This window comes from Kogia breviceps, chromosome 3 (genome assembly GCF_026419965.1).
Source record: "Kogia breviceps isolate mKogBre1 chromosome 3, mKogBre1 haplotype 1, whole genome shotgun sequence".
In the NCBI taxonomy this organism is placed as follows: Eukaryota; Metazoa; Chordata; class Mammalia; order Artiodactyla; family Physeteridae; genus Kogia; species Kogia breviceps.
In genome coordinates this window covers 37,373,459-37,400,689 of record NC_081312.1, presented here as the reverse complement: position 1 = coordinate 37,400,689, position 27,231 = coordinate 37,373,459, and the positions used below count along the sequence as shown (strand labels likewise).

At 39.1% G+C, this 27,231-nt stretch overlaps 1 protein-coding gene across 2 annotated transcripts in view; it reads right to left on the bottom strand.

Annotated features, from left to right (window-relative positions):
• The window catches only part of ESR2 (estrogen receptor 2), a 101,101-nt gene extending 86,776 nt beyond the window's left edge, over positions 1 to 14,325 (bottom strand). For both annotated transcript variants that reach the window (XM_067028361.1, XM_067028363.1), the window contains exon 1: positions 14,291 to 14,325. The gene's annotated coding sequence lies outside the window, so the exon portion shown is untranslated. The remainder of the gene's footprint in view (positions 1 to 14,290) is intronic.
• Between the last annotated feature and the right edge of the window lie 12,906 nt (positions 14,326 to 27,231).

Here is a 27,231-nt window from a genome sequence, read left to right as displayed (position 1 = left end):
GGCCAGACACTATAAAACTCTTAGAGGAAAACATAGGCAGAACACTCTATGACATATATCACAGCAAGATCCTTTTTGACCCACCTCCTAGAGAAATGGAAATAAAAACAAAAACAAAAAATGGGACCTAATGAAACTTAAAAGCTTTTGCACAGCAAAGGAAACCATAACCAAGACAAAAAGACAGCCCTTAGAATGGGAGAAAATATTTGCAAACAAAGCAATTATCAAAGGATTAATTGATAATTGATAATTAATTGATAATTGACAAAGGATTAATCTCCAAAATATACAGGCAGCTCACACAGCTCAATATCAAAAAAACAGTCCAGTCCAAAAATGGGCAGAAGATCTAAACAGACATTTCTCCAAAGAAGATATACAGAATTCCAACAAACACATGAAAGAATGCTCAACATCACTAATCATTAGAGAAATGCAAATCAAAACTACAGTGAGGGGCTTCCCTGGTGGCGCAGTGGTTGAGAATCCGCCTGCTGATGCGGGGGACACGGGTTCGTGCCCCGGTCCGGGAAGATCCCACATGCCGCGGAGCGGTTGGGCCCGTGAGCCATGGCCGCTGAGCCTGCGCGTCCGGAGCCTGTGCTCCGCAACAGGAAAGGCCATAACAGTGAGAGGCCCACATACCACAAAAAAAAAAAAAAAAAAAAACCTACAGTGAGGTGTCACCTCACACCAGTCAGAATGGCCATCATCAAAAAATCTACAAACAATAAATGCTGGAGAGGGTGTGGAGAAAAGGGAACCCTCTTGCACTGTTGGTGGGAATGTAAATTGATACAGCCACTATGGAGAACAGTATGGAGGTTCCTTAAAAAACTAAAAATAGAATTACCATGTGACCCAGCAATCCCACTACTGGGCATATACCCTGAGAAAACCATAATTCAAAAACAGTCATGTACCACAATGTTCATTGCAGCTCTATTTACAATAGCCAGGACATGGAAGCAACCTAAGTGTCCCTCAGCAGATGAATGGATAAAGATGTGGCACATATATACAATGGAATATTACTCAGCCATAAAAAGAAATGAAATTGAGTTATTTGTAGTTAGGTGGATGGACATAGAGACTGTCATACAGAGTGGTGTAAGTCAGAAAGTGAATAACAAATACCGTATGCTAACACATATATATGGAATCTTAAAAAAATGGTTATGAAGAACATAGGGGCAGGACATGAATAAAAATGCAGATGTAGAGAATGGACTTGAGGACACAGGGAGGGGGAAGGGTAAGCTGGGACAAGGTGAGAGAGTGGCATGGACATATATACACTACCAAATGTAAAATAGAGAGCTAGTGGGAAACAGCCACATAGCACAGGGAGATCAGCTCAGTGCTGTGTGTCCACCTAAAGGGGTGGGATAGGGAGGGTGGGAGGGAGACACAAGAGGGAGGAGATATGGGGATATATGTATATGTATAGCTGATTCACTTTGTTATACAGCAGAAACTAACACACCATTGTAAAGCAATTATACTCCAATAAAGACGTTTAAAAAAATGCAAAAAAACACACCCAAATTGGTATAGAGGGAGCATATCTCAACATAATAAAGACCACAGATGACAAACCCACAGCTAACATCATACTCAATGATGAAAAGTTGAATGCTTTTCTTCTAAAATCAGGAACATGACAAGGATGCCCACTCTCACCACTTTTATTCAACATAGTATTGGAAGTCTTAGCCACAGCAATCAGACAAGAAAAAGATATAAAACGCATCCAGGGGCTTCCTTGGTGGTGCAGTGGTTGAGGATCCGTCTGCTGATGCAGGGGACATGGGTTCATGCCTCAGTCTGGGAGGATCCCACATGCCATGGAGCGGCTAGGCCCGTGAGCCATGGCCACTGAGCCTGCACATCTGGAGCCTGTGCTCCGCAACGGGAGAGACCACAGCACTGAGAGGCCCGCATACCACACACACACACACAAAAAACCCAAAAATACCTTTGTTTAGCTCACAGAAAACATCCTGACCAGGTCCACCTGTGAATGGCTACAGGAAGGAAGAAACTAACACAACCCCTCCAAAGTCTGACCAGAACGAGGAAATGTTTAACATTACCCCTTCCCCTTTTAGTATAAAAGAAGTCTGAATCCTAACTCAAGAAAGATGGTTCTTTGGGACACCTCTACCATCTTCTCAGTTTGCGGGCTTTCCGAATAAAATCGCTATTCCTTGCCCCAACAACTCATCTCTCGATTTACTTGCCTGTCATGTGGTGAGCATATGAGCTTGAACTTGGTAACAGTATCATGCTCCATGTCTTCATACTATACCACAAAGCTACAGTAATCAAGACAGTATGGCACAAAAACAGACATATAGATCAATGGAACAGGATAGAAAGCCCAGAAATAAATCCACACAATTATGGTCAATTAATCTAAGACAAAGGAGGCAAGAATACACAATGGAGAAAAGACAGTCTCTTCAATAAGCAGTGCAGGGAAAACTGGACAGCTACATGTAAAAGAATGAAATTAGAACATTCTCTAACACCATATACAAAAATAAACTCAAAATGGATTAAAGACGTAAATGTAAGACTGGATACTATAAAACCCCTAGAGGAAAGCATAGGCAGAACACTCTTTGACATAAATTGCAGAAATATTTTTTTGGATCTGTCTCCTAAAACAAAAGAAATAAAAGCAAAAATAAACAAATGAAACCTAATTAAACTTCAAAGCTTCTGCACAGCAAAGGAAACCATAAACAAAATGAAAAGACCTACAGAATGGGAGAAAATGTTTGCAAATGATGTGACCTACAAGGGATTAATTTCCAAAATATACAAAAAAAATCAAAATAAATAAATAAACACCCCAATCAAAAAATGGGCAGAAGATCTAAATAGACATTTTTCCCAAGTATACATACAGATGGCCAACAGGCACATGAAAAGATGCTCAACAGGGACTTCCCTCATGGTGCAGTGGTTAAGAATCTGCCTGCCAATGCAGGGGACATGGGTTCAAGCCCTGGTCCAGGAAGATTCCACATGCCATGGAACAACTAAGCCCGTGAGCCACAACTACTGAGCCCATGTGCCACAACTACTGAAGCCTGTGCACCTAGAGCCCATGCTCCACAACAAGAGAAGCCACCGCAATGAGAAGCCCACACACCACCATGAAGAGTAACCCCCGCTTGCTGCAACTAGAGAAAGCAGCCCACGTGCAGCAATGAACACCCAACACAGCCCAAAATAAATAAATAAATTTATTGTTTTTAAAAAGATGCTCAACATCACTAATTATTAGAGTAATGCAAATCAAAACTACAATGAGGTATTGCCTCACTCTGGTCAGAATGGCCATCATCAAAAAGTCTACAAATAATAAATGCTGGAGAAGGTGTGGACAAAAAGGAACCTTCCTACACTGTTGATGGGAATGTAAATTGGTGCAGCCACTATGGAGAACAATATGGAAGTTCCTTAAAGAACTAAAAATAGAGCTACCATATGATCCTGCATCCCCACTCCTGGGCATATATCTGGAGAAAACTCTAATTCAGAAAGATACATGCACCACAATGTTCTTAGCAGCACTAGTTACAATAGCCATTTATCTTTGCTCTCCAACCTGATGGCCCATACACTGTAAAAACGCTTAATGATGCCCACTCAAGCAGGCTGGCCCAGAGCTCGGGCTCTTGAACCATCAACCTGTGTGACTTCTCCCATCACAGTTACCTCTCCTCTGTACCATCACATGAAATCCAGAAACAACTGCAACCACATCCTTAAAGGCCTGCTTTCTATAGTCCTTTGGCATGAACTTTTTTCTTTTGGGTGAAAGTCCTGAGGATTTTTTAAAGCTATAAAACAAACAAACAAAAACAAACAAAAAGCTATAAAACAACTTTGACTTCATCTCTTTTTATCCTTAATAACCAGTATATCAAGCTCAATAAAATGGAATCAGCAAAATTAGGAGTACAAGTTTTATTAAAAAGAGACTTCTGCTCAGTTCTTTACTACCTCTTACTAGCTTTTTACATTGGGCAAGTGGTTTAAACTTCCTGAGCTTCAGTTTCCTTATTTGAGGTGGGGGGGGGGGGGAATGTGGAAATAATACCTAAGCATTTTGTGAGAATTTAAAGCATCTGGCACAGTGCTCAATGTACAGGATTCAGTAAATAGTAACTATTATTGCCATGTTCTTTCTTTCCCCACAGTGGTATAAAAGTGGAATTATTTAGCATGTCTAGACTCCCTAAAGAACACAAGGAGAGGCCCCATGACTGATATCCATTACTGCTTTAAAAAGTATGTTTTCTAAGTGGAAGATGTTATATAAGCCAAGGGTGGTATAACATTATCTTCACAGGACCTTTTCAGTTTCAAGTAACAGAGAATCTTGACTGAATGACTAAACAGAGGGACATGTAACATCACTTAACAAGCCTAGGTGTAGGGCAGCTCTAACCTTCATTCTAAATCAGAGACTCAACATCATCATTGGGTCTCTTCTTTCCATCTTCTGCTCTGCCATCCTTGGTGTGCCCCACTTTGTCCTCAGGTCAGCCCATTCACAATTCTAGACAGCAGCAGCAGCTCAAGGGTCACATTAAGGCATGACATTCAGTAGAAAAAAGGATTATCTCCTCCCTCTGTCTTTTTTTGAGAGCAAGGAAAAGTTGAGTTTCTCTAGCATATTTCTCATGATTCTTTGACCAAACTGGTTCATACTCACACCTCTAAACCAATCACTGGCTAAGGGAAAGGGCCATCTTGACTAGCTTATACCTGCTAGGATTCATCCCTTCTCTGAGCACAGCACTGCAAAGAAAGGGTGGAACCTTAACATATATGGGGCTCTAGAAGCAAACAAAAAGGAAATGGCTATTGGGTGTGAAACCAAAAGTATCTGCTACACTTGGAATACCAATTCCTTGAGATCTAGTCAGGGCTGCTTAGAATCCCTGCATTTGAATGCAGCATAATAAAGGATGGAGTAACCTCAGTAAGTTTGTGTTCAGCCAAGAGCTGTTAAGGAAAACCCCAAAACAATAATAATAAAAAGACAGTAGATGTTACAAGATGAAAATTAGCAGCATGTATATTGCAATAGTATATAAAGTATAATTATTTCATACACAATTATAAACATCTGGTTCTAAAGGCAAAACCATATGAGTACAGCTTGCCTTTTTCAAGAGATTCTGGGGAACTTTTACACACAGCACTCCCCTTTTGTGTTAGCAGGGCTAAACAAAGCAGTATTACATCTTTCCATCCTGCCCCTGTCCTTTAAAAGTCCGTATCAGATACAACAAAAATGGCATATTGATTTCAAAATCTCATTTACAGTGCATTCAAAATACTTAATTCAATCTGTCTGACCTACTCCTACGTCCATGTTCCTGGTCATTCTCAGTCAATTACCTAGTACACCCTTCTCTGCAAAATGAAGCTTCTTTTTTCTTTTGGTATTAGATTTTTGCTCACAGTTCTCCAAAATCATTTCAACTTGCAGCTATGCTTAGGAGACTGGAGGCTGCTAAAATTACAGAGAAAGGATATTGACCTTAAAATAATTATGGAGCACTACTGGCTTGGAGGGTGTTTAAAGGATACTAAAGAAAATTATATTAAAAGGCATTAAGAGGAGAACTTATATTACTTCATAAAACTCTAACTTAAATTCATATTTGGGCCTCTTGACATTCCCAACTAGTAGAACACTTTTGCTTATATTTTTAAAGCCTACATTTTTTCCTAGCCTCTATATTCTCTAACCATTGCGCAATGATACAATTAGTGATGATTAACGTTGGAGGCTTCAAGAAGTCTCACACCTGTGCCGTGAAACATATATACAAATTTTAGGTGTATGACAATGCATTTTTTATGAAAACACTGCTATAAAAGCTATGTGAACACAGAGGGGGAAATTATTAGGAAAAATAGAACATGGACTTTTTCATAGGCAGAATAGCCACATTTATTCCATAGAAGTATGTGTGTGATATGGTTACTCCCTCTGACTAAATTGAAAGGATTTTAAAATACAAACTAACAATCTCAGACCATTTATTTCAGGTTACTGGACCAATAAATGTAACTATGAGAAATAGGTATGACATTCTTGTCAGGAAACACTGAAGACATAAATTTAATTATTAAAGTTGTTATTTGAATGCACATTTACACTCAATTGCTTGCAGTGTTTCTCTTCTACTTATTCATTTGTCTGTGAAATCAAATACATGGTTGAGACATCTGTAATTATCCAAAAGCAGATCTGTCTGTAAACTGTCTTTGAAGAATTAAATGACCATATTTTATTTGTCAAATAAACTTTTATGTACAAATATCTACTCACAAATGAAATTAGGGCAAATCTTTTGCTGTTATAGAAATAGTCTGCTCTAAGTCAATACTTAAAACATTTCCACATATTCAAAAGTCATATTCACCAAGCACCTCAGGCCACTGAATGTAATTAAGATTTGCCAAATGGACAACAATGATTTCATAGTAATAGTGACACTTTATCTTGTCAAAAATGATTTGGCCACAATACCTTAGCCATACATAAACCACACAGTAATATCAAAAACTTAAGATGGAGACTTGCACTCTGGGAACATAGGGTAGATATACTTTTCCTTATTCTTCCCGCTACTTAAGTACAACTAAAACTCTGGACATTGTACATAAAACAAACACAAGAAGACTTGGAAAGGTGGAGAGAAGAAAACAGACCAGCTAGGGACCTTGGGCCCTGAGGAACAACATGGTTAGTTGCCTGGGTTTTCTTTTATATTTCATATATCCCAGAATTGGAACAGAAGAAGTCAGCTGCCCAGCAATGCCCACATCTAAAAAATAACAAAGGAATATTATTCTCTTAGTTCACTTGGGTTGCTATAAGAAAATACCACAGTCTGGGTAGCAACATAATTTTATTTCTCACAGTTCCGGAGACTAGGAAGTCCAAGCTGTGTCCTTACACAGTGGAAGGAGATGAGGTATCTTGCTGGAGTCTCTTTTATAAGGGCACTGATCCAATTCATGAGGGCTCTTCCCTCATAAGCCAATCACCTTCCAAAGGCTCCATCACACATTGGGCATTAGGGCTTCAACATATGACTTTGTGGGGAATGTAAACATTCATACCATAAACAATTACAAACAACTCCACACATATAAACTTGAAAACTTAGATTAAATGAACCAATTCTTTGAAAACAGAAACCACCACAACTCATCTAATATTAAATATATAATATTAATTGCCCTATAAATATTAAGGAAATTGAATTTATAATTTAAACACTCCTTCCCCAAAAAACCTCCAGGTCCAGATGACTTAACTGGAGAATTCTGCCAAACATTTAAAGAGAGTTAACATCAATTCTACATAATACCTTCCAAAAAATAAAAAAGAATACTTTCCAATTCATTTTTAAAGTATTTTTCAACCTTTTTAAAAAATTCTGAGATGAAATTTTCATATGCCATTGTTTTAGGTATAAAACACAATGATTTATTTGACCTAATTCATTTTATGAAGCTAGTATTACCCTGATACCAAAATAAGGCACAGACAATACAAAAAAAGAAAACTACAGACCAATATGCAGCATGAATAAACACAAAAATTCTTAGCAAAATATTAGTAAATCAAATTTAGCAATATATAATTATATGCCATGACCAAGTGGGGTTAATTCCAAGGATGAGAGACTGGTTCAACATTCAGATATCAGTGTAACCTACCATATTAACAGGTTAGGAAAGAAAAATCATGTGATCATATCAATAGACACACACAGAAAACATATCTGACAAAATTCAACACTCATTTATGATAAAAACTCAGAAAAATAGAAATATGAGGGAACTTCCTCAACTTTATAAAAAATTATCTACCAAAATATAAATCTAATATTATATTTAATGGTGAAAAACTGAATTCTTTCCCTCTAAGATTGGGAAGAGGATGTCTGTGATCATCATTCTTATTCAACACATCTAGCTGTAAGATCTAGCCAGTGCTGGAAGACGTAGCCAGTGCAATAAGGCAAGAAAGTGAAATAAAATGAATACAGATTTGAAAGATAGAAATAAAACCGTTTTTTTTTATAGGTAATATAATCGTCTATATGAGAATCTCAATGAATCAACAACAACCAAAAAAACCTCCTGGAAGTAATAAGCAGTTATAGCAAGGTCACAGGATACAAGATTAACATTACAAAAATCAATTGCTTTCCTATATGCCAGTAATAAACAACCAGAAGTCAAAATTAAAAGCTCAATACCATTTAAATTAGCACTAATAAAAGTAAAATACTTAGGTATAAATCTATCAAAATATGTACAAGATCATTCTGAGGAAAACTAAAATCTTCGTATGAAAAGAAATCAAAGATCTAAATAAATGGAGAGATATTCAGTGTTCATGCATAGGAAGACTCATTCAATATTATTAAATGTAAGTTTTTTCCAACTTAATCTGTAGATTCAACACAATCCCAATCGAAATCCCACCAAGTTACTTTTGTGGGATCAGCAAACTGATTCTGAAGTTTATATCAAAAGGCAAAAGATCGAGCACAATACTGAAGGAGAAGAAAAAATTTGGAGGACTGATACTAACCAACCTCTAGATTTACTATAAAGCTACAGTAATCAAGACAGTGTGGTAGGGGTGAAAAAAATGGACACACTAGAGAGCCCAGAACAGACCCATGCAAATATAGTCAACTAATCTTTGACAAAAGAACAAAGGCAATTCAAAAATTAAATCAAAATGGGTCACAGACCTAAACATAAAACACTAACTCTAAAACTCCTAGAAGATAATATGGGAGAAAATCCAGGTTATCTTAGGCTTGGAGATTTTTTAGATACAACACCAAAAGTATAATTCATGAAAGAAAAAATTGATAAGTTGGGGACTTCCCATGTGGTCCAGTGGTTAAGACTCCGTACTTCTAATGCGGGGGGGCATGGGTTCAATCCCTGGTCAGGGAAGTAGGATCCCACATGCCATGAAGTGCAGCCAAAAGATTAAAAAAAATTTTTTTTTGATAAGTTGGACTTCATTAAAATTAGAAATTTCTGCTCTATGCAAAACACCAAGAGTGAACCATAATGTAAACTATGGACTGTGGATGATAATAATGTGTCAATTTAGATCCATTAATTGTAATAAATGTACCAATCTGATAGGGAATGTTGATAATAGAAGAAGCTATGCATGTGTGGGGCAGTTGATATGTAGGAAATCTCTTTATCTTTCCCTCAGTTTTGCTGTGAACCTTAAACTCTTCTAAAAAAGTAAAGTATTAATTAAACAAACTTCTGCTCTGTGAGAGACACTGGTGAGAAAATGAAAAGATAAGCCACAAATTGGGAGATAATCTTTGCAAAATACATATCTCATAAAAGATTGGTATCCAAAATATACAAAGAAATCTTAAAACTCAACAATAAGAAAACAAACAACCCAATTTAAAAATGGGCAAAGGTTCTGAACAGAACCTCACCAAAGGAGATATACAGGTGGCAAAGCAGCATATGCAAGTATGCTAAACATCATATAGCCTTAGGGGATTGCAATTAAAATAGTGAAATACCACTACACAACTATTAGAATGAATGAAATCTGAAACACTGAGAACACCAAATACTGGTGAGGATGTGGAGAAATAGGAGCTCTCATTCATTGCCAGTGGGAATGCAAAATGGTACATTTGCATTTGGGAAACATTTTGACAGTTTATTAGAAAACTGAAAATACTCTTACTATATAATTGAGCAATAGCACTCCTTGGCATTTACCCAAATACGTTGAAAATTTATATTCACACAAAAACCTGCACACAAATGTTTATAGTAGCTTATTCATAATTGCCCCAAATTGGAAGCAATCAAGATTCACCAATGGGTGAATGAATAACCAAATTGGTATATCCAAACAATAGAATATTATTGTGATAAAAAAGCAATGAGCCATCAAGCCACAAAAAGACATGGAGTAACCTTAAATGCGTATTGTTAAGTGAAGGAAGACAGTCTGAAAAGGATACATGCTATATGATAACAAGTATATGACATTCTAGGACTTCCCTGGCGGTCCAGCAGTTAAGACTCTGTGCTCCCACTGCAAGGGGTGCGAGTTCAATCCCTGGTGGGGGAACTAAGATTTCACATGCTGCACAGTGCAGCAAAACACAAAAACAAAAACAAATATATGATATTCTGGAGAAGGCAGTATCATGGAGATGGTAAAAAGATCACTGGTTGCCAGAGGTTTGGGGGCAAGGGAGGAACTAATAGATGGAACACAGAACTTTTTTAGGGCATTAAGACTATTCTTCATGATACTGGAATGGTGGCTATGTATTTGTCAAAACAATACAAAGAACTTTAGTTAGTAACAATGTATCAAAATTGACTCATCAATTGTAACAAATATACTACACTAAAACAAGATGATAATAATAGAATAAACTGGTGTGTGTCGGGTGGGAGTATATGGGAACTCTAATCTTTTCTGTAAACCTAAAACTGCTCAAAAAAATAGTCTATTAATTTTTTAAAGTGTGGTATATCCATACAATGGGCTACTATAAAGTAATTTTTAAAAGCCCAAAATAGGGCTTCCCTGGTGGCGCAGTGGTTGAGAGTCCGCCTGCCGATACAGGGGTTGCAGGTTCATGCCCCAGTCTGGGAGGATCCCACATGCCACAGAGCAGCTAGGCCCATGAGCCATGGCCGCTGAGCCTGCACATCCAGAGTCTGTGCTCTGCAACGGGAGGGGACGCGGCAGTGAGAGGCCCGCATACTGCAAAAAAACAAACAAACAAAACAAAAGCCAAAAATATTGATACATGCTACAACATGGGTGAAGTTCAGAAACATAACCCTGAATAAAAGAAACCAAACACAAAGGTCTACATATTGCAGTCATTTATTTCTATAAAATGTCCAGAAAAGGCAAATCTATAGACAGAAAGCAGATTAGTGATTGCCTGGCACTAGTAATAGGGGGGGCACTGACTGCATATGGGCAAAAGGGATCCTTTGGGAGTGATGCAAATGTTCTAAAAACTAGATTGTGGTGGTGTTTGAACAGCTCCATAAATTTGCTAAAAATCATTGAATTATATATTTTCAAATGAGTGAATATTAAGACATGTAAATTAAAACCAAATAGAGCTGTTTTAAAAAAACATAAATAAAAGGTTAGTCATTAAATACATTCAACTGATTATGGGTGTAGGGAATAAAGCAGAAAAGAGTAAACAAATGAAAAAACAGATATACCTTTTGAGGCTCAAATGATGAGACATGAACTAAGGAGTTTAATTCAAACTTCTGCACCAAGAATTTTATAGTTTTAGGTCATATATTTAGGTCTTTGATCCATTTTTAGTTAATTTTTGTACACAGTGTTAGGTAAGGGTCCAACTTCATTCTTTTACATGTAGATATCCAGTTTTCCCAGCACCATTTCTTGAGAAGATTGTTCTTTCCCCATGGAATGGTCTTGTCACTCTTGTCAAAAATCATTTGACCATACATGTGAGGGTTTATTTCTGGGTTCTCTATTCGGTTTAATGGGTCTATGTCTGTCTTTATGTCAGTACCACACTGTTCTGATTACTGTAGCTTTGCAGTAAGTTTTGAAATCAACAAGTTTGAGTCCTTCAGCTCTGTTATTTTTCAAGATTGTTTTAGCTCTTCAGAGGCCCTTGAGATTCCATATGAATTTTAGGAACAGTGTTTCTCTTTCTGCCAAAAAATGTCATTTGGATTTTCATAGGGATTATATTTAATTTGTCGGTCACTTTGGGAAGTATTGATATCTTAACAATATTAAGTCTTCCAATCCATGAACTTGTATTTCCATTTATTTGTGTCTTCTCTAATTCCTTTCAGCACTGTTTTGTGGTTTTCATTGTATAAATTAATTATATAACTTATAATTGTATAAATTAATCTTTAGTTAACTCCTAAGTATTTTTTAATTTTTATTTTTAAAATAAATTTATTTATTTATTTATTTTTGGCTGTGTTGGGTCTTTGTTGCTGCATGCGGGCTTTCTCTAGTTGCGGCAAGTGGGAGCTACTCTTCATTGCGGTGCGGGTGATTCTCATTGTGGTGGCTTCTCTTGTTGAGGAGCACAGGCCTAGGCATGCAGGCTTTAGTAGTTGTGGCTCACAGACTCAGTAGTTGTCGCTCGTGAGGTCTAGAGTATAGGCTCAGTTGTTGTGGTACACGGGCTTAGTTGCTGCACGGCATGTGGGATCTTCCTGGCCCAGGGCTCGAGCCTGTGTCCCCTACATTGGCAGGTGGTTTCTTTTTTTTTTTTTTGCAGTACGTGGGCCTCTCACTTGTTGTGGTCTCTCCCATTGCGAGCTCAGGCTCTGGACGTGCAGGCTCAGCAGCCATGGCTCACGGGCCCAGCTGCTCTGCGGCATGTGGGATCTTCCCGGACCAGGGCTCGAACCTGTGTTCCCTGCGTTGGCAGGAGGATTCTTAACCACTGTGCCACCAGGGAAGTCCCAGTACTTTATTTTTTTAATGCTATTGTAAATGTAATTGTTTTCATAATTTCATGTAATTGTTTCCTTTCAGACTGTTTGTGTACAGGAAGGCAACTAATTTTTTCAAGTTAACTTTGTAGCCCACTACTTTAGTGAATTCATTCATTGGTTCTAACAGGTTTGGGGGAGAAATCTTTAGGGCTTTCTACAAAAAAGATCATGCCATCTGTAGACAAAGATGATTTTATTTCTTCCTTTCAGATTTGGATGCTTTTTGTTTCGTTTTAAAATTTCTTTTCCTTGCCTAACTGCTCTGGCTAGAACTTCCAGTAGTACTATGTTGAATAGAAGTGGCAAAAGTGGACATCCTTGTCTTTCACAAGGAAAGTGCTGTAAATTTTTTAAAACTGGTGACTCAATAAATATCAAATGAATGAATAAATCGGCCAGTGAGGAGCAAAACAAACAAGTATGGTTGCTTGATCGAAAGAAAGCTAGCTGCCATGGTGTGAGCAACCCTATGGAGAGGTCTAGGGGCAGCCCAGTCAGGCATCCAGATGATTGCCTCTCCAGCCAACTTATTAACTGCAACCTCACAAGAAATCCTCAACCAGAACCATCCAGCCCAACTAAGCTACTCCTGAATTCCCAACCTTAGAAACTGCATGAGATCATAAATGTTTCTTATTCTAAGCTGCTAACTTTTAGGGTCATCTGTTATGTACTAATAGATAATATAGACAGCAAATTAGTTGAGTGAACATGAAATGACACTGCATAGCAATTGTCAAAACAGTATAACATAGGTTTGGGTAAGACATGTAGTTTTCTAAGGAGGTAGTGAAACAGTATCACGATTTCCTAAAAACAAATGATAGCACATCCTACTTCCTATCCTGTTTGAGCAATTACCTTGTCTTTACAGATGCAAGGAAAGAAAAAGTAGAAAAACAATGATCTACATGGTCATTATTAAGGGATATCATCAAAGACCCCCCACCCAATACCCACCATATCTAGGTACCACAGTGCCTGAAATTCCACTATTAGAGAGTCATTCTTTTGAGTTCCTTTTCCTAGAGTCTTCCTATAAGTACATTAACAATTATATATAAATGCTCTCACAACAAATACCAAATATGTACACAATGAAAAAGTACAAGATATGAAAAAGGGAAGGCTTTTTGGTAAAGATAGAAGCATCACTTTAAGGATTTATAACTGTCTTTCTTCACTTTTTCAATCATAGGTGAAATATAAACAGTTTTATCAGTTTTCTACAATAAACAAAATTAAAGTTATTAATATTACAATAATATATGATCATTTTCTTTGCCCAAATTAACACCTATCGTTCAGGAAAGTCTTTTTTTAATCTAAGGCAAATCTTTCTTGAAAATAACTCATGGAAAGCAATTTTTCCATTCAGATATATCAAGGGTCTTTATTGTTCCCTATACTTTTTTCAGCCTGGGATGATTCATAAACACTTTATTCATAAAGATGGTGCAGCTGCTCTATTTGCTGAGTGAGCATCTGAATTTCCTATGAAGATCTTCCTTTCTCTATAGCAAAAGAAAAAAACACTTCCTGATAGTTATCAGTTATGTTTATAGTGACAAAATCAAAATTAATATTCAGAACCACAGAGTTTACTAAATTGGCTAATATCAAAATCTAGATTTTTAAAAAGAAACAAATTTGAAAGAGTAACTCATCTATCTGTCAATATACTTACAGACTTCCAAGATGGCTCATTTGCACCAATTTCCTGAATCCTCTCTTTCACAGCTTCCTCCATGGCTGGTATGGGGACAACACTGTTGCTGGGAAGAGTAAACAACTGGCTAAGGAATTTCTGACAGTGGGATCACACAGTTTTAGTTTTCCAGTGGAATGAACACAGAGGTGTGTCTGATTCAGATATCTGCTTTTCCTTATGGATCAAATCTTGTCGACATTTATCCCAAATTTTCTGCCCATCTTTTGGTCCTTCAAAGTGAAAAATGTTGTATCTTTCAAAGTTCTTGGCCAGGATAGCTTCATCTTTACCCTAAATATACTGACACACATGTTAAACTCTCATTTAGAATTTAATATGAAGACATCTATTTCCTTCCTTTTGAAATATAAATATAGTCATAGTATGAAACCTTAGGACAGAAAACCCCACATAGAAAGACTTATGAGTCATCAAATGAGAATGGTAACAGGGGTTGAAATGATGGTACTGGGAAATCATTTCTAGAATTCAGTAACTGAGCATAGAGAAGGAAAATTTTAAAGGAGATCAAAAAGATGAAAGTTAGAAGACAGTAGGTTTTAGCTTAAGAAAATAAGAATTTTCTTAAAATTAGGGCTGTCTGAAAATGTAACGGCTTTTGGAGGGGGTGGGTAGTAAGTCCTTGTCACTGGAAATATTGAAATAGAAGTAGATAAATACCTGTAAAGAATGTTGACTGAAAACTTGGTATATGAACTTTAATACTGTATCCACTTCTAAGATTTTGTATTTCTGTGCTACAGAAGAAAAAAAAAATACAAGTTCAGGATCACAATCACAGTTCATGATAGAGCTGAGAATTAGAATACTAATACTGACTAAGACTTCTAAATCCTGACATAATGCTCTGAACCAGAGTTTGATGAATGTCATGTAGCTTAGCAAAAGTGTGCCAAGGAAGCAAAAGGGTTTTTCAGGTCTGTATTAAGTGAATAAGTGAGAGGGGAATAAAAGTTCTCTAAAGCAAGAACAGGGTATGAGAGGAAATGTCCAAAGAATAAAAATGAAGAAAGCAAAAGAACTTATCATTATATTTGTATTTTAATTTCACATATATTTATTTGGTGTGCTCTGTATACATAACATAGTGCTACATATTCCTGAGGACAGAAATAAATTAGATAGTATCTACTCACTATGTTAATAAGTACAATAATAAGACAAAATATAAGTGCCAAAACAAAGTATAAACATTTTCTACGTGAACTGGAGAATAAAGAGATCATCTGGAATAGAGATGACCCAAGGAACAAAAATAAATTTCCAAAAAGAGATGGTATTTGAGATGGTTCTTGAGAAGTGGATTCATTTATTCAACAACCAAAAAATTCACCACATTGCAGGTTTGGTCATTCATTCATTCTGTAAATTTAAGTATTTTAGACATATTTATTGAATTCTGCTAAATTTCAAACATTGTAAGTAAGTATTCAGCAGTGAAAAAAATAGATAAAAATCTCTGTCCTTGGGGCTTCCCTGGTGGCGCAGTGGTTGAGAATCCGCCTGCTGATGCAGGGGACACGGGTTCGTGCCCCGGTCCGGGAAGATCCCACATGCCGCAGAGCGGCTGGGCCCATGAGCCATGGCCGCTGAGCCTGCGCGTCCAGAGCCTGTGCTCTGCAACAGGAGAGGCCACAACAGTGAGAGGCCCGCGTACCACAAAAAAAAAAAAAAAAAAAATCTCTGTCCTCAAAGAACTTATACCCAGCAGGGAGTAAGGGTGGAAGAGAAAATAAGTTAAACCAATAAATCATACGTATTCGACAGAGATAAGTACTATGGAGAAAGATAAAATAGGGAAGGGGGACAGTGTAGGAAGGGTGAGGGAGGTGTTGCAATTTCAAAGTGAGTGGTCAGGGAAGGCCTCACCAGGAAGGTGATATTTGAGCAAATACATGAAAGAGCTGATGACAGAGTGAGCTCTGCAGATATCAGGAGGGAGAGCTATAGGAAGTAGGAAGAGTAAATGCGAAGGCTTGATGTGGAAGTGAGAATGGTGTGTTTGAGGACCAGTGCAACTAGAATGAGAGAGAGAAAGCAGAGGGGGATAAGGTCCAAGGAGATAGGAACTCTACTGTGGTAAGACCTTGTAGGCCAGTCTGAGGCCATTGTAAAGACTTTGGATAAAATTTCCACAGGAGTGAGTGTAATCTAGGTAGAGGGAAAAGCAAGAACAAAGATGGAGAAGCAAGGGGAATGGGGGAAATTTTGAGGAGCACAAGAACTCTTTCCAGGATCACAGTATAGCTAGAAGAGTAAGGGAGATAAATAAAGGTGGAAAATATAATAGAAAAGGCCTAGATGTAACACAGAAGCATTGGAATTTAATTTCTGAGTCAATGGGAAAGCATTAAAAGCATGAGTGAAAACACTGAAGCTGTACATTACAACAATTAGGATGGTTAGAATAACAGAGTCCAGCAGCTAATAAATGTAGAACAAATACTATAGTTTTTAAAAAATTTTTATTGGAGTATAGTTGATTTACAGTGTTGTGTTAGTTTCTGCTGCACAGCAAAGTGAGTCAATTATACATACACATATATCAACTCTCTTTTTAGATTCTTTCCCAATATATGTCATTACAAACTTATGGTTACAGGGGGTAAGGTGGGGGGGAGGGATAAATTGGGAGACTGGGATTGACATATACACACTACTATATACACACTACTATATTCATATACTATTACTCTATAAAATAGATAATAAGGACCTACTATATAGCAAAAATACTATATTTTAAAATATCAATATTTTGTCATTCCTAGTGAAATAATTAATTCAGGTAAGGCTCATCAATGAGCACTAAAGCCATTAAGTGAAAAATTGATGGGAAACTAGATAATCTCACAGTGACTTAATAATGGTTACAAGACATCATGTAAATAACAACCTCAATGGTGTAAAAGTAAAAGTTTAAGTGAGAGAAGTCAGGAAGTAGAACAGGGAAAGAGAATGAAAGGAAAGAGCAAGGACAACAAAAATCTTCACTTTACTAAACTAAAGATCAAAAAAGGTATCATAAAGAGTTGAAACAACAAGAAAAAAAAAGTGTCAGTATATTCATTTAAATCACAAAGATCACCTATGGAGGAACTAAAAATAATATAATTCTACTGTGAAGATGAGAGAAAGGTAATGAAGAACTAGTGCCAGTTATCTAAATCTTCTGCCATAGGTGGAAGTCAAGAGACAATTTCTGAAGTTGAATTCAGAAAGGAGGAAGCTCTTCCTTGCAGCAGAATGCCAGTAATACAGAAGTAATGATGGAGTTAGGAAATAGATATATGGAGGAAAGTCTGATGAGAAACAGATTTAATATTATATATATACAAGGATATGTTTCTTTTTATTATTTTAATTGACATTTGAAAATTCTTTGAATTCTTTCAGTCTACTGACACAGGGTACATTTGGCTGAAAGAGAAGAGGCAGAGTGAAGAGACCATTCCAGAGTGAAAAGAAAGAGAAAAGTCAGAGTAAAAAGAAACCCGGCCCTATGTGAATATGAAAGGAAAAGAAGATACCATGACATCATGTAGAAGCAGGAAAAGGCAAACACATTATCCCCTAGAACCTCCAGAAGGAATGCACCTCTGCCACCACCTTGATTTTAGTTTGGTGGACCTGTGTAGGACTTCTAACCTACATAACTGTAAGATAATACATGTGTGTTATTTTAAGCACTGGGATTGTGGTAATTTATTTATTTAGGCTTTGCCAGGTCTCAGTTGTGGCACATGGGAGCTTCGTTGTCGCATGAGGGATCTCTTAGTTGTGGCATGCAGACTTTTAGTTGTGGCAAGCAGGTGTCTTAGTTGTGGCACGCGGGTTTCTTAGTTGCAATATGCGGACTCTTAGCTGCGACATGCATGCGGGATCTAGTTCCCCGACCAGGAATCAAACCCAGGGCCCCTGCTTTGGGAGCATAGAGTCCTATCCACTGGAACACCAGGGAAGTCCCTGTGGTAATCTGTTAGAGCAGCAATAGGAACCAATACACCAGCTCTTCTCCATTCACTCTTGCAAACATGAATGTCAATTATATCTGAACCCATACCTGGATTCAGATATAATTGTATGCCCCAAATGTTAGCTCTTATATTTAGGTCTATGATTCATTTTTAGTTCATTTTTGTATATGGCACAAGACATGAATCAAAGTTTTTGCTTGCTCTCTCTCCTTTTCTTTCTTTTTTTTCTTTTTGGCATATGGATCCAATTGTTCCAGAATCATTTGTTGAAAAGACTTCCCTTTCATCACTAAATTGTCCCTCTATTTTTATTTAAAATAACAACACAACAACAACAGATGTCCATATATGTGTGGTTCTCTCTGAACTATTCATCCCATTTATCTTTTTATTTATCTTTACACTAATATCACACTGTACTGATTACCATAGCTTTAAATAAATCTTTTTTTAAAATAAATCTTGAAATCAGATAGTGTTAACCCTTCAACTTTGCTACTCTTTTTCAAAGAATTTCAACGGTGTTTGGCTGTTCTAGGTCCTTTGCATTTGCATCTGAATTTTACAATCAGCTTGTCATTCTTATAGATGATAATAGTACTCTTCTCCCAAACAAACTTTATAAAAGTAAAATGAAAATTATTTGGCACCCGGAAGTAAAAATGGAAAAACAGTAGTGTAACTCTTTACTTTTCTGATTAATAAAATGAAAACACGAAGGGGATTTCATCAAGCACTAGAAAAGCATTAAGAAAATGCTTCACCACGCAGATGTAGAGAATGGACTTGAGGACACGTGGAGAGCGAAGGGGAAGCTGGGATGAAGTGAGAGAGTGGCACTGACATATATACACTACCAAATGTAAAACAGATAGCTAGTGGGAAGCAGCCCCATAGCACAGGGAGATCAGCTTGGTGCTTTGTGACCACCTAGAGGGGTGGGAGGGAGATGCAAGAGGGAGGGGATATGGGGATATATGTATATGTATAGCTGATTCACTTTGTTATACAGCAGAAACTAACACAACATTGTAAAGCAATTATACTCCAATAAAAATAGAAGGGAAGAAAGGAGGGAAGAAAGAAAGGAAGGAAGGAAGGAAGGAAGGAAGGAAAGAAGGAAGGAAGGAAGGAAGGAAAGAAGAATGGAAGGAAGGAAGGAAGGAAGGAAAGAAGAATGGAAGGAAGGAAGGAAGGAAGGAAGAAAGAAAGAAAATGCTTCACCAAAAGCAAAAACTCCAAAATGTGAAAATCAAATTTTGGGTAATTCTTCTACGAAATTCTTAAAATAGCCCAAATGTTTGTTCTTCAATACATACCCCTTCAGGGAAGAAGCATAAATAATAATTCCATTGTCTATTCCTAAAACAAAGATTAGTTATTTCGAAAATTAGGACTCTAATTCCAGGGAAATGCTCTTACAGCAGTGAAAGTATATCCCAATTATGTATTAGTCATAAGAGAATCAATAGGAGAAAGCTCAGAGATCACCTAGAAGTTCTCAACCCAGATGACATATTAGAATCTCAAAGAGAAGTTTAAAAAATACATATGCCTGGGCCCTACCATGAGTTCTGATTGATCTTAACTGATCTAGGATGGAGACTAGGCATATATATTATAAAAGCTGCTCAGATAATTATAATGTGATGATAGAGAAGGACTGTTCAACTATTTATATTTTCTTTTATATATGATAAAACTAAGGCTGGGAGAAATTGACTTTCTCAGGAATGGAACTAGTAAGTATTAACTATAACAATAGAATATAATGTTTACCAAAAATTGTTATTAGTTATTTATTGGTGATAACGATACTACCCCCAAAACATAGTGCCTTAAAACAACAAAAATGTATTATCTAACAGGATTTTGAGAGTGGCTTACTTGAGTGATCTGGTTCAGGGTCTCCTGTGACATTGCTGTCAAGTTGTCACGTGGAGATGCAAACATCTGAAGGTATGACTGGGGCTGGAAAAAAATGCTTCTAAGGTAGCTCATTCACATGACTGTTGGCAGGATGTTTCAGTTCTTCCCTGGCTATTGGGAGTAGGCCTCAGTTTCTTGCCACAAGGGCCTCTCCAAAGCACTGTTTGATATGTCCTCAGGATAGGGCAGCTGGTTTACCAGAATGAATGACCCAAGAGAGGGAGCAAGGAGGAAGTCATGATGCCTTTTATGACCTACAGACATGCCTCCACTGCTGCCATATTCTACTCATTAGAAGCTAGTTACTAAATCCAGCCCATACTCAAGAGGAGGGGAATTAGCCACCACGCTTTGAAGGAAAGAGTATCAGAGAATTTGTGGTCTCATTTTAAAACCACTACAGGAATACTGTCTGTTTGGGTTTTTCACGTAAAACAATGTATGTAAAAATTATATACTCCTGCACTGGGGATACAAAGAAAAGTGACAGAGGCAAAAACCTTATAGAACTTACCTCCCATAACAAGAAGGACAGTAAATAAGTATAAAAATTAGTAAAATACTTTTAGATAGTGATAAGTGCTGCAGATAGAAAAGAATAATGTAACAGTGATCAGGGAAGGGAAATGAGGAAGTAACTCTTGATAGTGTGATTAGACAGGCCTCCTATGGATATATTAAGATAACAGATCATACTATACATTCTATTAGAAAACCTGACTTTATCATCTAATGAGGCGAGAGCTGCTAATAAAATACCATAGATTGGATGACTTAAACAACAAACATTTATTTCTCACAGTTCTGGAGACTGGGAAGTCCAAGATCAAGGTACCAGTCAATTCAGTTCCTGGTAAGCCGCCACTTCTTTGCTTGCAGTGTCTTCACTCAGATCTCTTTGCTTCCTCCTGCAAGAACAATAATCCCAACATGGGGCCCCACTCTCATGACATCATCTAAACCTAATTATCTCCCAAAGGTTCACCTTCAAATAACATCACATTGAGGGTTAGTTAGGACTTCAATACATGAACTTGGGGCAGACAAAATTCAGTCTAATATACATACTACTATATATAAAATAGATAACTAATAAGAACCTACTGGGCTTCCCTGGTGGCGCAGTGGTTGAGAGTCCGCCTGCCGATGCAGGGGGCACGGGTTCGTGTCCTGGTCCGGGAAGATCCCACATGCCAAAGAGCGGCTGGGCCCATGAGCCATGGCCGCTGAGCCTGCGCGTCCGGAGCCTGTGCTCTGCAAGGGGAGAGGCCACAACAGTGAGAGGCCCACGTACCGCAAAAAAAAAAAAAAAAAAGAACCTACTGTATAGCACAGGAAACTACTCAATACTCTGTAATGGCCTATATGGGAAAAGAATCTAAATAAGAGTGGATGTATGTATATGTATAGCTGATTCACTTTGCTGTACACCTGGAACTAACACAATATTGTAAATCAACTATACTCCAATAAAAATAAAAATAAAAAATTCAGTCTATAGCAGCTATCTTTCATATCTATACATTTCAATCTTTCCTTTAAAACTACATCCATCTTGATGGAAATCTGTATCCTTTTTTTTTTTACAATTGTAAATAATGCTGTGATAAACACCTTTATACTTATATCTTTGTGTACATGTATAAATATTTCTGTAGGATGAACTCCTAGAAGTGAAATTATTTGGTTAAAGTAAACACATATTTAACTTTTAGATAATATCAAACTGCCCTTCAAAAAGGTTATAAAAATGTACACTCCTCAAAAAGGAAGAAACACTGTTTCTGTAGTTACTGCTAGTGTGAACATTTACATCAAAAGATTTTACTTATCTCTCTTACAAATGGGCCATTCTTGGTCTTCATTTTATTTGATAAATATGTAACATGTGACATAGTTAATTACCCTTTCTTCTACAAAACACTTTCTTCACTTGTCTTCTAAGGCTGAATCCTCATCTGTTTTCCTCCTAACACAATGGACTCGTCTTTTCTATCTTCCTTCCTGGTTCCTCCTCATCTCCTTGAATTCTAGACATTGAAGTGTCATAGGGATCAGTTCTCAGTCCTCTCTCTACCTACACCCATTCCCTTGGTCAGATCACATCCAATTTCATGGATTTAAATACCACATCTCCACTTGGATGACTAAGAGGCATCTAAATGTATCTAAAGCTGAATTTATCATCTTAACCCTAAAACCTGGTCCTTCCACAGTGTCACCTAATATATTTCAACTCAGTAAATGGCAACTCCATCTTTCCAGATGATCAAGCCAAATCCTTGCTTTCTTTTTCTTACGCCCCCAACTTCCTCTCTTCTTTCAGATTTCTGCTCAAATCAGATCCTGCCTCCCATCACCATTCCCTACACTCTTAATTTACCTATTTTTTAAATTTTTGCGGTACGCGGGCCTCTCACTGTTGTAGCCTCTCCCGTTGCGGAACACAGGCTCCGGACGCGCAGGCTCAGCGGCCATGGCTCAGGGGCCCAGCCGCTCCGCGGCATGTGGGATCCTCCCGGACCAGGGCACGAACCCTCGTCCCCTGCATCGGCAGGCGGACTCTCAACCACTGCACCACCAGGGAAGCCCTACCTATTTTTTTAAAAATAGCATGTCTTGGGAATTCCTTGGCAGGCCGGTGGTTAGGAATTCACGCTTCCACTGCAGAGGGCCCAGGTTCAATCCCTGGTCCGGGAACTAAGATCTTGCAAGACATGCGGTGCAGCCAAAACAACAACAACAAAAGCATGTCTCAATATGTAAAATTAGAGTATATATTTCTTCAATGGATCATTGTCTCCTCATCAGAATATTAGCTGAAGGTAGAAACTTAGTTGGTTCTCTATGGTATCTCCAGCACTCAGAGCAGTGTTTTTGGTTGTTGTTGCCATAGTGGCCACTCTATATAATTATTTGCTCAATAAATGAATGACTTGTACAGGTCATACATAGATAATATAATTGGAAACCAAGCCAATGAGGTGGCAAAGGCAGATAAAGCATCCAAGGTTGGGGCCTAGCCTAGGCACAAATATGGAGCTTTAAGCAACTTATCCTTCAAAGTCTTTTTCATCTGTAAAATGGGGTTTATGCCATATTCTTCAGAAAACAAAGACACTTGGAATGGTCACTATCTACTTGGTATTACAATACACAAAAGTTTCACTACCTGCAACTTCTAGGAACATTTGCTTCAATTCTCCTCTTAATTTCACCTGCTCAGGTATAACACGACTTGAGCATAGATTTTCAGAGGCTCTTAGGTTGTATTTCCAAAATGTCCACTTAGACAAACTTTTGAGACTTGTAAAGGCAATTACCAGGAAAAAAAAATCGCCTAATTCCATTATGGTGATGGTTGCAGAGCTCTTTAAATATCTTAAAAATCATTGAATTGTACACTCAAAACAGGTTAATTTCATAGTATGTAAAATACATCTCAATAAAACTGTTAATAAGAAATTAGAGATTCTCTAATTCCATATATGTGGCTCCCGTAAGATATCATAGAATTTAAGAATAAAGTAGGGGCTTCCCTAGTGGCGCAGTGGTTGAGAGTCCGCCTGCCGATGCAGGGGACACGGGTTCGTGCCCCGGTCCGGGAAGACCCCACATGCCGCGGAGCGGCTAGGCCCGTGAGTCATGGCCGCTGAGCCTGCGCGTCCGAAGAAATGGTCTGTAAAAGAAACCCAGATATTTGGTGCTACTTGAGTAACAGATAAATTAGAGAACTGCATCGAGATACTGTTTGTAAGCTGAGCGCCTAAGAACCAGCCAAGTTCCTGGAGCAGGGACAGCACTCAACGGACTCAACTTGCAGGACCAGAGGACTGCTCCCCAGTCCTGCAGTCCCGCTCCCCAAGGAAACGCCCAATCTCACTTCTCCAGAGTGGACGTCAACGAGGAGTGTCCGCCCTCGCTGGTCACTTGGCATCTAACCCCAGATGTGAGTGGGGGATCGGACAAAGCCTAGACTCGCAAAGCTGACGACCCTCCCCGCACTGGCCAACCTGGGTTTACCCCGGACGCTGAGGGAACCACGCGGGCTGGGCTTCAACGTTGGCCGAGCATCAGATTCGCCTGAGAAGGCTTTCAAAACTGTCAGAGGCATCACCCAGTCGCTCCGATTCAGTTTCGGGGTGGGGGCCCTGACACCAGTCTGACGGAGCCGGGGAGCAACAACGCCGGACGCCGCCCCACACTCTGCAGCTCTACCCACTGCCGGCCAGCCCGACGCCCTCCAAGTTCCCCACGCGGGAGCCAGGCCATAATACCCCAGCACAGATCCTGCGCCCTCTGTCCGCGCTGGCCTCCCGCGCCCGCCAAATTGGTCTCCCGCGAGACCGCCCCTCGGCTCCGCCCCCTGCCCCGCCACCGAAGGGCTGATTCCCTCTTCAGCTGGTTCCCCGCCCACACGAAGGCGAGATCTGGAACGGCTCTTTCCACCAGCCAATCATTTCGGTCAGCCAGTCACCACCAGTTCCTCCGCATCTCCTTCGCCCTCTTCCGTCCGCAGTGTCACACGGCACTCGCCCTACAGCTAAGGGTTACCCGCGTTCCCGCCTCAATGGGCTGCGCAGGCGCAACCTGGTTTAGCGGGGCGCAGGCGCGAACTTGGGAAAGGCTGTAAGGAAGAGGAACGGATGGTTCCGCGAGACTGCGGAGGGAGTGGCTCCTCCAGTTTGGCTAAGTCCGCAGTGGAAGCTTGAGTAGGAGTGCTGCACAGGAAGGTGGAGTTCGCCTCTGCAGCTGCACTTGTCGCTAGGGTGTGTTGGAGCGCAGGCAAAGGTTCAGAGTAGGGAAGGGGCCGTAATAGCCTTTGTTTCGCGGAAGGAGACAGCTGTAGTTGGAAGTTCCGAGTCTGGTAGACTGGGTAGGAGGGTTTGTTCCCAGTCTCTCAGACCTGCACGCAGGCGCGTTGCAACTGAGGAAACTGTCCCCGAGCAAGAAAGTACCTGGTGGCTGCCTGCTGGCTCCTGTACTTCTGTGGCAGCAAGCTCCATTAATCTGACCCGAAAATGTTTCTGCCAGGATAGTTGGGGATGCCTGAAATCTGGAGTCGAACTCAGAAACCCAAACCTTATTTCCTCTAAGAAAATTCGAGTTCAGCCCTGGACCTGATCAAGGGTTACATGGCTGGTTAGAGACAGATGTTCAACAAGAACTAAAGTCTTCTTGCACACCATTGCTATTTTCCACCGTGCTGAGTGGAACACATGCTAAATGGAGCTCCATAAATTTACCATTTCTCCTCAAACTCTTGCTCTCCTCCATATGTCATCTCCCCAGTCTTGGACCTCGGGTCAGTTTCTTGTATGGCCCCTAAGAAAATTCAGCATTCCAGTTGACCTCTCCCTGTCCCACACCTGAAGGAGATCTAAATGCTTAATTAAACTAGTGGATCTGGTTGTCATGTTTACTTTTGGTCATTTGGCTAGTTTCCAGTTTGGGGCAATTATGAACAATGCTGCCATGAATAATTTTGTAAATGTCTTTTTGTAGAATATATACACATACTTCTGTTACCTATATATGTAGGAGTGCAGTTGCTGGTTCATAAGGCATGCATGTGTTCAATTTTAGATGCGGACTGTGGGAGGTTTCTAGAATAATGGCTCCCTAAAAGTGTGCTTGTCCTAATCTCTGGAACCTGTGAGTATATTGCGCTACATGGCAAAAGAAAATTAAGGTTGCTAATCAGCTGACCTTAAAATAGGGAGATTATTCTGGATTGTCCAAGTGGGCCTAATGTAATCACAAGGATCCTTAAAAGAGGAGGGAGGCAGGAGGAGGAGAAATAGTTGTATGAAAAAGACTGGGCGGACTTCATGACCCTGGCTTTGAAGATGGAAGGAGGTAATGAGCCAAGAAAGTGGGCATCTTCTAGAAGATGGAAAAGACAAGTAAATGGATTCTCCCCTCGCCAGAAGGAACTTAGCTCTGAGACCTCCAGAAATGTAGGATAATAAATATTTGTTTCAGCCACAAAGTTTGTGATAATTTGTTACAGCAGCAGGAAACTGATAACACTGCCAAACTTTTCCAAAGTAATTTTATCAATTCATACAGTTTGAGAGCTTTGAAAAAAATGTCCATACTTTACCCTCACACCACACTCACTGAACTGGAATCTCTGGATAAGTCCAGAAAAAAAAATGTTTTTTTAATTAGGTGATTCTGCTTCATCTTGAAGGCTGAGAACGATTTGTCTAAATCCTTAAATCTAAATTCATTTCTCATCATTGAAGAACAGAGTGGCAGCGATTTGGCCACAAGATAAAAGCAGTTCTAGAAAAGATTTGTTCCAGGTAGTGGAAGGGTTCCTCTCCCTTGTCTATTCAGAGTTAACATAGCTAATCTTTTACAGTTAACTCGTTGAACAATCAGTTTCTACTAATACAATTCATAAAGGAGCATTAAGATTAAGGACTCTGTACTTGCAGATGATTTTTCTTTAACATGCTTATGAAGTGGCTCCTTGAGACACTGCCACATCTTGGCACGTTCACCTTCATGGAGAACTTGACCCCAAGAGCTGATAGTACTTGCAATTCCTCAGAAAGAAGGAGTTGGAGAAGTGGGGAAACAGCTAGCCTGGCTCGTTGAGTTGTGCAACCCTTCCAGCTCTCTGTGCTGAGGCTGCAGCAGGCAGCTGACCCTTGGGCCATGACCCTGGGGGAATCCTGAACAAGAAGGTGGTTTTCTTAGAGGTTGGGCTGCAGGTGGAGGCTCTGGACAGGGTGTCCCTTCATTTCCTCAAGGATATTCTTCAGAAGAAAGGTAAGTGAACTTCTTAACATTGCATCCAGGGATCCTGGAGTCAACTTACTTGGTAGTGATACCACCAACTGCTGGGCCCCCCTTGGCAACAAATTCAAAAGTCCTGAGAAGCCCTGGGCAGTTTTCATTAAAAATATGTCATCTAACAAGAAACGAAATTGAGTTACTTGTAGTGAGGTGGATGGACTTAGAGTCTGTCACACAGAG